This window comes from Lissotriton vulgaris, chromosome 6 (assembly GCF_964263255.1).
Source record: "Lissotriton vulgaris chromosome 6, aLisVul1.2, whole genome shotgun sequence".
NCBI lineage: Eukaryota > Metazoa > Chordata > Amphibia > Caudata > Salamandridae > Lissotriton > Lissotriton vulgaris.
The window spans coordinates 1695296748-1695310341 of NC_141694.1; the positions used below are offsets into that span (position 1 = coordinate 1695296748).

The window sequence follows — 13594 nt, forward strand, 5'->3', positions numbered from 1 at the left end:
TTACCAGCCCATACAGGGCTTCAAAAGAAGAACTGTAAATGAATTGTTCTGGTTCTATGTAGATAATACTTGTAAATATGTGTATAGAACTTATAGGGCTCTATATTGTATTATACTGCATAAGTGAAAAAGATCTGCACAGACGTTTGCGATATAAATTAGGGGATACACCCCCACATAACGAATGAAAAGTAACCTAAATGAATCGATCTAATTTGTAAATATATGGTACTCCACAAGAAATACTAAAAAAGTGTGCACTCTATGAAAATAATATTTGTTGTTGTCAAACATTTTTTATTTTGCACTTAGCACTTTATCCGTCGCCATTTTTGAACAGTGTGAAAATCCTTGTATTAACATACTACAAGATGGCCGTCACGAAAAAAGTAATTGACCGTCATCTATTTTGATGATATGAAGGAGGGCGGATAGTTTAAAATGGCGAGAAAGTTTGAACAATACTGACACTGACGAAGCCTGTGAGCGAAACGCGTCTGTCAGGGGTGAAGGGGGTTTGGAAATAAATCAACTTTTTTGATCACTGCATCCGAGTGCTTGCTGTTTTTCTGGACGTAATTGCTTGGAAGTGTGTTGCTACATATATATATATATATATATATATATATATATATATATATATGTGTATATATATATATATATATATATATATATATATATATATCAAAGAGCAATGCGCCAAGCGCTTAGGGAGGGCTACCCATGACACATCCACCATCCGGCCTTTCAAATTGTCCCGATGTCCTCTCAGCCCCTCTCCCTGTTAAAAAGAAGTCCGACGCGTTTCGGGCCAGACACGCCCCTTCTTCATGGACGTTTGTTAACCACATTGCACGGCAGCTCACCAACTCGACTGAAACGCATTTTGTTTCAATCTGTGCCGCCCTGAGTGGGTGTGGCTGATAGTGTTGCTGCAGCCAGGCTTGCTGGTTGCTGTAGTTCCGTTGTTGGCGAGTCTGTAGTTTTCCTTGAGTAGGTGCGCAATCCGGTGTTGATTCATCTCAATTTGTTGTTTACCTTGAGTTGCAGGTTGGAGGGTGGGTTGCGAGGTCATGATTATTGTAACGATGTGTCACGCTGTAAGTGCGGGGATTCGTGTCCCTGAAGCAGTCTTCACCAGCTCCTGCATTCCAGATAGACGGCGAAGTGGAGCCCCTCCCCCGGTTATGGCTAACCGTGGGTAATGTCAAAGAGCAATGCGCCAAGCGCTTAGGGAGGGCTACCCATGACACATCCACCATCCGGCCTTTCAAATTGTCCCGATGTCCTCTCAGCCCCTCTCCCTGTTAAAAAGAAGTCCGACGCGTTTCGGGGCAGACACGCCCCTTCTTCATGGACGTTTGTTAACCACATTGCACGGCAGAAACAAAATGCGTTTCAGTCGAGTTGGTAAGCTGCCGTGCAATGTGGTTAACAAACGTCCATGAAAAAGGGGCGTGTCTGCCCCGAAACGCGTCGGACTTCTTTTTAACAGGGAGAGGGGCTGAGAGGACATCGGGACAATTTGAAAGGCCGGATGGTGGATGTGTCATGGGCAGCCCTCCCTAAGCGCTTGGCGCATTGCTTTTTGACATTACCCACGGTTAGCCATAACCGGGGGAGGGGCTCCACTTCGCCGTCTATCTGGAATGCAGGAGCCGGTGAAGACTGCTGCAGGGACACGAATCCCCGCACTTACAGCGTGACACATCGTTACAATAATCATGACCTCGCAACCCACCCTCCAACCTGCAACTCAAGGTAAACAACAAATTGAGATGAATCAACACCGGATTGCGCACCTACTCAAGGAAAACTACAGACTCACCAACAACGGAACTACAGCAACCAGCAAGCCTGGCTGCAGCAACACTATCAGCCACACCCACTCAGGGCGGCACAGATTGAAACAAAATGCGTTTCAGTCGAGTTGGTGAGCTGCCGTGCAATGTGGTTAACAAACGTCCATGAAGAAGGGGCGTGTCTGCCCCGAAACGCGTCGGACTTCTTTTTAACAGGGAGAGGGGCTGAGAGGACATCGGGACAATTTGAAAGGCCGGATGGTGGATGTGTCATGGGCAGCCCTCCCTAAGCGCTTGGCGCATTGCTCTTTGACATTACCCACGGTTAGCCATAACCGGGGGAGGGGCTCCACTTCGCCGTCTATCTGGAATGCAGGAGCCGGTGAAGACTGCTGCAGGGACACGAATCCCCGCACTTACAGCGTGACACATCGTTACAATAATCATGACCTCGCAACCCACCCTCCAACCTGCAACTCAAGGTAAACAACAAATTGAGATGAATCAACACCGGATTGCGCACCTACTCAAGGAAAACTACAGACTCACCAACAACGGAACTACAGCAACCAGCAAGCCTGGCTGCAGCAACACTATCAGCCACACCCACTCAGGGCGGCACAGATTGAAACAAAATGCGTTTCAGTCGAGTTGGTGAGCTGCCGTGCAATGTGGTTAACAAACGTCCATGAAGAAGGGGCGTGTCTGCCCCGAAACGCGTCGGACTTCTTTTTAACAGGGAGAGGGGCTGAGAGGACATCGGGACAATTTGAAAGGCCGGATGGTGGATGTGTCATGGGCAGCCCTCCCTAAGCGCTTGGCGCATTGCTCTTTGACATTACCCACGGTTAGCCATAACCGGGGGAGGGGCTCCACTTCGCCGTCTATCTGGAATGCAGGAGCCGGTGAAGACTGCTGCAGGGACACAAATCCCCGCACTTACAGCGTGACACATCGTTACAATAATCATGACCTCGCAACCCACCCTCCAACCTGCAACTCAAGGTAAACAACAAATTGAGATGAATCAACACCGGATTGCGCACCTACTCAAGGAAAACTACAGACTCACCAACAACGGAACTACAGCAACCAGCAAGCCTGGCTGCAGCAACACTATCAGCCACACCCACTCAGGGCGGCACAGATTGAAACAAAATGCGTTTCAGTCGAGTTGGTGAGCTGCCGTGCAATGTGGTTAACAAACGTCCATGAAGAAGGGGCGTGTCTGCCCCGAAACGCGTCGGACTTCTTTTTAACAGGGAGAGGGGCTGAGAGGACATCGGGACAATTTGAAAGGCCGGATGGTGGATGTGTCATGGGCAGCCCTCCCTAAGCGCTTGGCGCATTGCTCTTTGACATTACCCACGGTTAGCCATAACCGGGGGAGGGGCTCCACTTCGCCGTCTATCTGGAATGCAGGAGCCGGTGAAGACTGCTGCAGGGACACGAATCCCCGCACTTACAGCGTGACACATCGTTACAATAATCATGACCTCGCAACCCACCCTCCAACCTGCAACTCAAGGTAAACAACAAATTGAGATGAATCAACACCGGATTGCGCACCTACTCAAGGAAAACTACAGACTCACCAACAACGGAACTACAGCAACCAGCAAGCCTGGCTGCAGCAACACTATCAGCCACACCCACTCAGGGCGGCACAGATTGAAACAAAATGCGTTTCAGTTGAGTTGGTGAGCTGCCGTGCAATGTGGTTAACAAACGTCCATGAAGAAGGGGCGTGTCTGCCCCGAAACGCGTCGGACTTCTTTTTAACAGGGAGAGGGGCTGAGAGGACATCGGGACAATTTGAAAGGCCGGATGGTGGATGTGTCATGGGCAGCCCTCCCTAAGCGCTTGGCGCATTGCTCTTTGACATTACCCACGGTTAGCCATAACCGGGGGAGGAGCTCCACTTCGCCGTCTATCTGGAATGCAGGAGCCGGTGAAGACTGCTGCAGGGACACGAATCCCCGCACTTACAGCGTGACACATCGTTACAATAATCATGACCTCGCAACCCACCCTCCAACCTGCAACTCAAGGTAAACAACAAATTGAGATGAATCAACACCGGATTGCGCACCTACTCAAGGAAAACTACAGACTCACCAACAACGGAACTACAGCAACCAGCAAGCCTGGCTGCAGCAACACTATCAGCCACACCCACTCAGGGCGGCACAGATTGAAACAAAATGCGTTTCAGTCGAGTTGGTGAGCTGCCGTGCAATGTGGTTAATAAACGTCCATGAAGAAGGGGCATGTCTGCCCCGAAACGCGTCGGACTTCTTTTTAACAGGGAGAGGGGCTGAGAGGACATCGGGACAATTTGAAAGGCCGGATGGTGGATGTGTCATGGGCAGCCCTCCCTAAGCGCTTGGCGCATTGCTCTTTGACATTACCCACGGTTAGCCATAACCGGGGGAGGGGCTCCACTTCGCCGTCTATCTGGAATGCAGGAGCCGGTGAAGACTGCTGCAGGGACACGAATCCCCACACTTACAGCGTGACACATCGTTACAATAATCATGACCTCGCAACCCACCCTCCAACCTGCAACTCAAGGTAAACAACAAATTGAGATGAATCAACACCGGATTGCGCACCTACTCAAGGAAAACTACAGACTCACCAACAACGGAACTACAGCAACCAGCAAGCCTGGCTGCAGCAACACTATCAGCCACACCCACTCAGGGCGGCACAGATTGAAACAAAATGCGTTTCAGTCGAGTTGGTGAGCTGCCGTGCAATGTGGTTAACAAACGTCCATGAAGAAGGGGCGTGTCTGCCCCGAAACGCGTCGGACTTCTTTTTAACAGGGAGAGGGGCTGAGAGGACATCGGGACAATTTGAAAGGCCGGATGGTGGATGTGTCATGGGCAGCCCTCCCTAAGCGCTTGGCGCATTGCTCTTTGACATTACCCACGGTTAGCCATAACCGGGGGAGGGGCTCCACTTCGCCGTCTATCTGGAATGCAGGAGCCGGTGAAGACTGCTGCAGGGACACGAATCCCCGCACTTACAGCGTGACACATCGTTACAATAATCATGACCTCGCAACCCACCCTCCAACCTGCAACTCAAGGTAAACAACAAATTGAGATGAATCAACACCGGATTGCGCACCTACTCAAGGAAAACTACAGACTCACCAACAACGGAACTACAGCAACCAGCAAGCCTGGCTGCAGCAACACTATCAGCCACACCCACTCAGGGCGGCACAGATTGAAACAAAATGCGTTTCAGTCGAGTTGGTGAGCTGCCGTGCAATGTGGTTAACAAACGTCCATGAAGAAGGGGCGTGTCTGCCCCGAAACGCGTCGGACTTCTTTTTAACAGGGAGAGGGGCTGAGAGGACATCGGGACAATTTGAAAGGCCGGATGGTGGATGTGTCATGGGCAGCCCTCCCTAAGCGCTTGGCGCATTGCTCTTTGATATATATATATATATATATATATATTTCACAACTCACATCCACCTTCTGCCGCTCCACTTTACCCTGGGTGCCTCCTTAACGCACGGTGGAGTGCGTAACATCTCTCCAACCCACATTTGTGGAACAGTTCGCGGATTGAACTGTGGGTTGGAGATATATATATATATATATATATATATATATATATATATATATATATATTATATATGCTCCAAGAGCTCGTCTCGGCTGCAACTTCACACAGGACTTTTTTCGTGCTATTTTAGTTTATTTTGCGAGTGCCACCAGCCATCACGACGCGTTTCGGCAGATCCCTGCCTTGATCACATGACAACAGTGTCGTGAGACACACCTCCTTTTAAAGTGACTGTGCAATATTGAACATAGAAGAAATACTACTATTCATTTCCTATTTAACTTCCGTTCAACTGTTATTTACATTTTTATAAAAAACGCAATGTTGTTTGACAGTAAAATACAGGTTAGAATACAAATAAAATTTGTGTAAAATACATTTTTTCTAACCACATTTTATTTGCTTAAATGCAGTGACTTTAAAAGCCGCAGCAATCATTGTATAATACATGTAACATTGTATCACATATTTATGATATACTACCATTGTAACAATCGTTTATATACACCCCATTTGCATATTTGTGTGATGGTGTACGATGTGACACTCTTTTCTAAACTTAGGAACAGAGTTATTCTTTAATACGTTGTAAATATGTAGATATTCTTATACTATGTGTGTCCCCAGAATCCCTAATGTTTAAAATTACCCAAATGTGTTTTTCCCCCCCTAAAGTGCATGAGTGATGTAAAATTGTCTATATATGACATTATTTTTTCCTCCTTTCTTCTCTCTTTTCTATTTTCTTTTTGAAGTTGTTACTAACTATTGTGGCAAACTTGATCAGTTATCCAAAGTTCTAATCACTTTGCGTCAGTTTTTTAGAGAGGCAGTTTGAATCATGGGATATATATGTATATATGTCGGTTTTGTTAATATTGTAATCATGAATGATTCCCACAATGAATTGTTCCCTTCTTAGACCTTGACATTATAATATTTCATTCATTCATAAATACATTAAAACCATCATAAATATCCCATAAAAGCCATCCTAAAATCATTATATTGAAAAAGCCCTTTTTTTCTTTGAAGAAATAACTTTTGTGTAGAAAAAGCTTCAACTGTACAGGTATAAATACAGATGTAAATTATACATTAAGTTATTTACCATATATCAAAAAGACCTTTTTATAATACATAATTGTCAATTTCATAATTATACTTGATGTACATAGCAGCTGCATGTTTCGGAACAAATATAGACAATTGATGGTTTACTGTCTCTTAGTTTGATATGTCTATTAATACACATGTTCTGAAAATCAGTTATACACAGTTAGTCCAGATAAGTATATAGGTCTTCACTCATATTTAACTCTTTCGGTTGCTTGGTGTCCAGCGTTAATATGTAATGAGTCTCTAACCTTCTAAGTAAGCCTTCCCTGTCCCCGCCTCTTCTTTGTATGGGGATGGTATCTATGAGGAAGCATATCAATTCTTTGGGGTTACCCCAGTGAGTTTGCTGAAAGTGTCGTGCAACTGGATAACTTGGGTCGTTGTTGTTAATTGCCCTAATATGTTGCAGCACTCTTTTGTGGCCAGGTAGTTTGGTGCTCCCTACGTATGTTAGATTACAACTGCACTGTAGGACATAAACCACATACTCACTTTTACAGGTGAGATGATACCTAATTGTCTGGGGAATTGAGCTAAATGCAGTCTGGTATTTGGTTGTATTGACTCCGTGTGTGCAGGCTTTGCAACTCGAACATTTGTAAAAACCCTTTCGGGCTAATGACCATCCCTTGTTCTCTTTGTATTCCGGGCTGCTTTTAACCAGGATATCGGCCATAGATGTGGCCTTCCTGTAGGATATTGCAGGGTGTTGGGGGAAACTTGTGCCTATTAATGGGTCATCTTTTCGTATGTACCAATTGCGATGTATGATTTTACGCAATTCCCTATGCTGTCGGCTATAGGTGATTATGAGTCTGGACTTGTTGTCTGTTATCTCTGTGTTTACCTTCTCTTTGTCTTAAGTGGTTTCTACAGCCTTAAGTAGCTCTGCCCTTGACTGCAATCTAGATTTTCTAATCGCTATGTCAATGGTTTTGGCACTATAACCACGATCTAGGAACCGTTTCTTACTCTCTTGCTGGTGTTTCTGTAGTTCCCCCTCATCACTGCATATTCTGTGCAGCCTAAGCATCTCCCCATTGGGGATGCTATGTATGAGGTGTTTTGGGTGTCCACTTGTTGCATGTAACAACGTGTTGCCTGCTGTTTCTTTCCTGTATAGGGTAGTGTTAATCTTTGCTTGTACAATATTGACTTGAACATCAAGAAAAGGTACCTGATGACTACTGATATGGGAAGTGAATTTGAGATTTACGTTGTTGTTATTTATACATTTTATGAAGGATTCTGCTTTATCAAATGTACCCTTCCAAACTATTATCAAGTCATCAATGTATCTTAGCCAGGATACTATATTGGCCCTACATATATCTTGGTATTGCTTTTTGAGGACCAGCTCCTACATATAAATACTTTTATAGTAGGAAATATAAAATGTCATATCATGTAAAATATATATTTTAATATTATGCACATTATATATATGTATATATGAAAGTAGAGGTGTGTTTTTATCTGAAAACATATTTATATATAGTATAATCTTAAATATTATTTAAATGTGTTTAATTTACATTATATTACTGTTATATATTAAAATATTTAAGATTTACTATTTTAAACAATATATATTAAAAAACATTTATTTTTTGTTTTTTCATGATATTAGTGTGAAACAGTGTTTTTTTGCAGTATTGTTGTACTTTCCACTGTAAGTATAGGGAAATGATATAGGGTAATCAATATTTTTTGACACAATATTTCTGTATCTTGATATTGTTGTTTCCGATATTCTGTCAGGGATCCTTATGAACACATCTGATTGACAATCTGCAAAGGTCTTGAAACATGTATTAGTGCCCAACACAAAAACTAATGCAAAGGAGACTCAGAGCCTGATTTTGAGTTTTGGTGGACGGGTACTCCATCCACATTATTGCAAATGCCATAGGGTATTATACACTTGAGGAATATTCGTCGTGCATGTGACCCATTCACCAAAATCTAAATCAAGACCTTAGTTTCATAGCAAAAGAGGGTACCAATACAATTGAACTTAGCCCTTCAAATCATCAAAACAGTGGGACATCCCCTTTGTAGGAGAGACCAATGTTAAATGCCCACTGCCAATTCACCATCATGCCATTGCCTCAGGATGCTCCTTCAGCCACCTGGCAATCTAGAGCCATGCCTCTAACTTGAATATTTGCCCTGTGCGAGGGAAAACTTTGATTTGGAGCTAACAACGAAAGCATAACCTTTCCTGCACCATACCTTAAACTTGATGGCCTTGCATTTTGGTTTGAACTTGCACTTTGAATTCTGCAAGCCTGACGTTTACCAACTTTTTAGTCAGAGCCCCAACTGACTGCAGTCCTTAGACACTGTATCCCGGAGTCACCAGCATCTAAATTCAAGAACATGTTGACAATCATCATCTGCTGCCACCCAATAAATGTTGGTTTGAATTAAGCAAGTTTTCCAGTATGAAAGTACACACCCATTTTCTGATAGGACGTCCATACAGGCACTGTGATTATATGGTGTGATCGTCTGTTTTGACCATTTGTTGAACATTAAAAATGTTTTGTCCTCTTTGATTTTATTGGCATTATCCTACTTTTCCCAATTATCATCTTGCTTCTACCAATTTGAAAGAGGTGTTAAGGGTTTACATGTGAAATTAAATGTAACCACAATGACTACAAAGCAAGTTAAACCCTTCTGACCTTAAGTTATTGTTGCATTATCTTGACCTACACAGGTAGGTGTTCACAAGATATAGGAGGGCATTCATTTTCTAAGCATCCAATATATGTATTCTATTTCTAAACACACGAGCTCACCCTTTTCTCATTTACAGGGCTGCTATTAAACTGTTGCAACGTTACAGTTGAAGAAGCGGAAAAGCATTATTGCCTATAGGCCTTTTGTCAAAGTTGAGGTATGACATTTAAACACACCCATTAATCAAGTCACATTGAGATACCAGATCAGTCAGCCATTTCTATCAATTCATCATAATCAAAATAATTCTACATCAGACTTCTTTATGACACAAGATACAGATATTTTTATTACCCTCAAGACTGGATAACAGTTGCAATTGATTGAATGTACTCATAAGTGCAAACTAGATGTACTGAACTTAGAACTTTAGTGCGGATTCTTTCAACAATGACAGTTTAAAAGACAAGATCATCACTATTTAAATAAACAACCCAGTGCAACCCATACATTTTAGACATCAGAGAATAGCATTTCAGATGTATCAGAAAGCTGAAGAAATTTAAAGAGTAGAGAACGCAGGCATTATTGACTGTGGACCCACACATTGGTGGACACAATGGTTGTTGCAAGAACACCAAAACAACACAATGCTGTGTGCATCTGCACTGATATCAGATTACTTACCCGAGCAAAAAATAGAGAGACGCATAATGCCCACTATGATGACCCTTTAACTGAGGTCAATAACTCCAAATGGTTTTCAAAACTTATCTTGACTGAGGCTACCATCAGTGTCTGTTGGCACTACATTCTTGAAACCTAACAACATTCTCAAATGGTTAAATGCCTGTATAGTTAGGGAAGAAGGACTGATTAACATCTTGATCATAATTAAGGGTGAGCGTAGTTCGCGAAGTAGCGCTAGGCGTAGCTACGCAAATACACTTCGCACTACGCGAGCTACGCATAGCACTACGCGAACTGCATAGTAGCATGTTCGCACAAGATGCCGTTTTCAATGATTGCACAGTGCGGACAAGCATCCGGCACTGGGCAATCATTGAAAACGGCATCTTCCACAGTGCGAGCTGTACTTTTCTGCCGCTCGAGTAGATTTTTACTCGAGCTGCAGCTTTCTCAACGTGGACTGGTAGTTTCTCGCAATGAGAAACCTGACCTCCCTGCGTTGAGAATCTCTCCGGGGGGTTTATTTTCCACGCTCACGATTGGCAACTTGATGTTGCTGATCGCGAATGAGGAAAAAGTCTCGCGAGGATGTAATTTTGCTTGCTCGCGGTGCCAACTTGATGTTGAGGACCGAAAGCAAGCAAAAAATGACCGCTGCACTACACTACGCATGTTTGTCTACACAGATCAGAAGCACGGCAATGGGGTGGCTCTACTAGTTAAGGCTAATGTCAACCCGGAAGTTCTGGAACACATTGGGAATTGAGCTCGGTAGTGAATAGTTGCCATAATACTGGAATTACTCAGTGCTTATTTTGAGCCAGTGGTTTCCAGTGTTGGGCACGGTTCTTAATTGTCAACACCGGCACTTATGATAGTCTGTCAAATGGTGGTGGTGTTTGATTAATTCAGAGATATGCACAACTGCAGTTGTTTATTAATTCAATATAAATTAAAAATTACTGATACCTGCTGTCCAATGCTTTCCTATAGCTGTGTGGGCCTGGAATAGTCTGAACTGTCAAACTAATAGGAGTATGATGGTTTGTAATTGTATTGGTAATGTCATTGGCAGCACTGGCGGGATCAATGGGTGGTGCAACCTGCAGTGGCCACCTGACGAGGGCCCTGGCACTTTTTTGTATTACAAATTTAATCACTGGATTCACTACACACAAATACACAGTAAGTTTCTAGATGCCAAATATAGATGATCCACACCCCTCAGGGTACTTTAGTTTTATCTTTTGGAATGCACAACACCTAGTATAGTGAGAGGGGATTTTAATAGTTATGTTGGAAAACACACTTAAATCTACATCAAGGAAAACTGCTAACTCACCTAAGATGCAGGCTGTGATTAAGGACTTAGACCTATACGTTGTTTGGAGACAGAGGACAGGACAGTCAGAGAATATTCTTTTTACAACAAAAGGTATGGTCATATTCAAGAATGTCTTTTTTCTCAGTCAATCAGAACATTTTAAATAAGGTCAGAGATATTGCCCACCTACCAGCATGTCTCTGACCACTCTGCAACTGTCTTGGAGATATCCCTAAGGCAGGAGGCCCAAATATGGACAGTGAATAAGAAATGAATATTGGGCCAAGAGGTGGAGGATCAGTTAAGATAGGAGACAGAATGTTTTGGTTTTACATATATTTGGGCTCCACACACGTCAATATAGTATGAGGTACCTTCCAGGTATATATAAGGGTAGAATCATAAGTGTAGCCGCCAACAAGAAAACAGAGGATTAAAAAATGCTCAGAACTTTTAAATATATGATCAAAGGATTCAAGAGAGCACTATGTGATGATTCAAGCGAGGAAGAGGTGAGTACCAGGTTATTAAATAGAGTGTAGGATGTCAGGTCAAAGCTGTCAGGTTTTTGGGAAGAGGGTAAACCGAGATGGTGGGAGGCAAGTAAGTTAGTTCATTTTAAGTACGGAGAGAATTGCAGTAACCCTTTGGCTTGGAAAACCAAATCAAGCCAGAAATACCATAAAAGAGATGAAGGGTAAGACCCCTGGGGAGTTATTAACCAACAGGAAGCATAAAGAAGACAGCATTGTCGTTTTTTACCATGATTCAAATATGGAAGAACCTGAGGTGTCTGAGGAAGAAAAAGAAAACTGGCTAAGTAATGATTCTCTCCTGAGGATAGACTTAAAACAGAATGAAGATTTGAAGCACGATGTAAAACAGGAGGAAGTGCCTCGTAAGTCATAGAGAGTGCAAAAGAGGTAGAGCTGGTGGCTGTGATGGTCTTACCAAGTGAACTCTATAGGATTCTAGCTGATAAAATTATACCGGTATTGACTAGTCTTTTTGGTGACATCTTCTCCAGAAGTAAGTATCTGTCACACACTTGGGGAGCAGCAATGATCAGTAGGATTTTAAAACCAAATAGGAATCCAACATTGTGTGAATGCTATAGGCTAATCTTGTTAAATTTCAATTACAAACTTTATACATTTATTTATTTTAGCAAAAATATTAAATAAAGTGATTGGGGCACTGATCAATAAGGATCAGAAAAGTTTCATATTGGGTGAAAGTTATGTGAGTCAACGCACTGGCATATAGGTGCTTGAAAGCTCCCACTAACCATTCTAACTTTTGATGCCGCAAAATAGAGTCAACTGGTCATACCTGAATGCAATTCTTAGTTATAATGATTTGGGGAAAATATCTGTAGGCAGTCCAGTCTACATATAGGGATCCTGTTTCTAGCACAGTTATTAAAGGAAACACTCACAAAACAAATTAAAATACAACATAGGATTTGGCAAGAATGCCCACTTTCACCCTAACTTCTTAACTTGTACATAGAGCTTTCAGCTAGGATTTTAAGGAACGATCCTAATATTGTACACTTTTTCTATAATGGATGGGGGTGGAAAGTAGCGGTATATGCAAATGATCTAATGATTTAAAAATCTAGTCTGGAAAACTCTCTTCCTATAATACATCGAACAATCTGCGAGTTTGGGCGGTTGTCGAGGTACTTGGTAAATCTATCCAAAAAAGACATCATGGCTTGGAATATTGCCTGTAACAATGCACTAAGAAGGGGATTAAGTACTTGGGGTAAGGGTTGTGCAAGATTTAGAGGACAAGGTGCAAGTTAACTTTAACAAGGTAATGATACAAAACAGTACACAGAACGTATCTTATTAAGGTACACGAATCACCGAGGCAAAGTACTCCTCAAAAGAGCTCTTCAAGATTCTTAAAGAATTCACCAATCCTAGAGCAACTAACCCCTCGCTCGTCCCCCACTCAGAGGCTATGTGATGAGTTAGCTTCTCATTTCAAACAGAAGATTGACAAAATGTATAACTCTTTTGATCTTGAAGAGGAGGCTGGGGTGACACTACCCACCTCAGTGGATCTTCTCTCCCCAACGCTTGAATCTTTTTCAACCATCACTGTGGAGCAAGTTCTTTCTCTGTTAACACATAGCAGTCAGATGTAGCCCTCCCACCCCCTCACATTATCTCTGATCTGGCACCGGCCTTGTCCAATCCAATTACGGAAGTCTGCATTGTGTCATTAGATACTTCCTCGTTTCCCTCGAAATGGAAGAAGGACTTTATTAAAGCATTGCTTAAGAAAGCACTAGCAGATCCCGCAGACCTTCAAAATTATAGACCAACCTCGCTTCTCCCTTGCAGTTCGAAAATCTTGGAAACCCTGATTA

At 42.8% G+C, this 13594-nt stretch overlaps 1 protein-coding gene across 1 annotated transcript in view; it reads right to left on the reverse strand.

Annotated features, from left to right (window-relative positions):
- Nucleotides 1–13594, reverse strand: part of USH2A (usherin) — a 2319650-nt gene that overhangs the window by 2273044 nt on the left and 33012 nt on the right. The gene's annotated exons all lie outside the window — the stretch shown is intronic.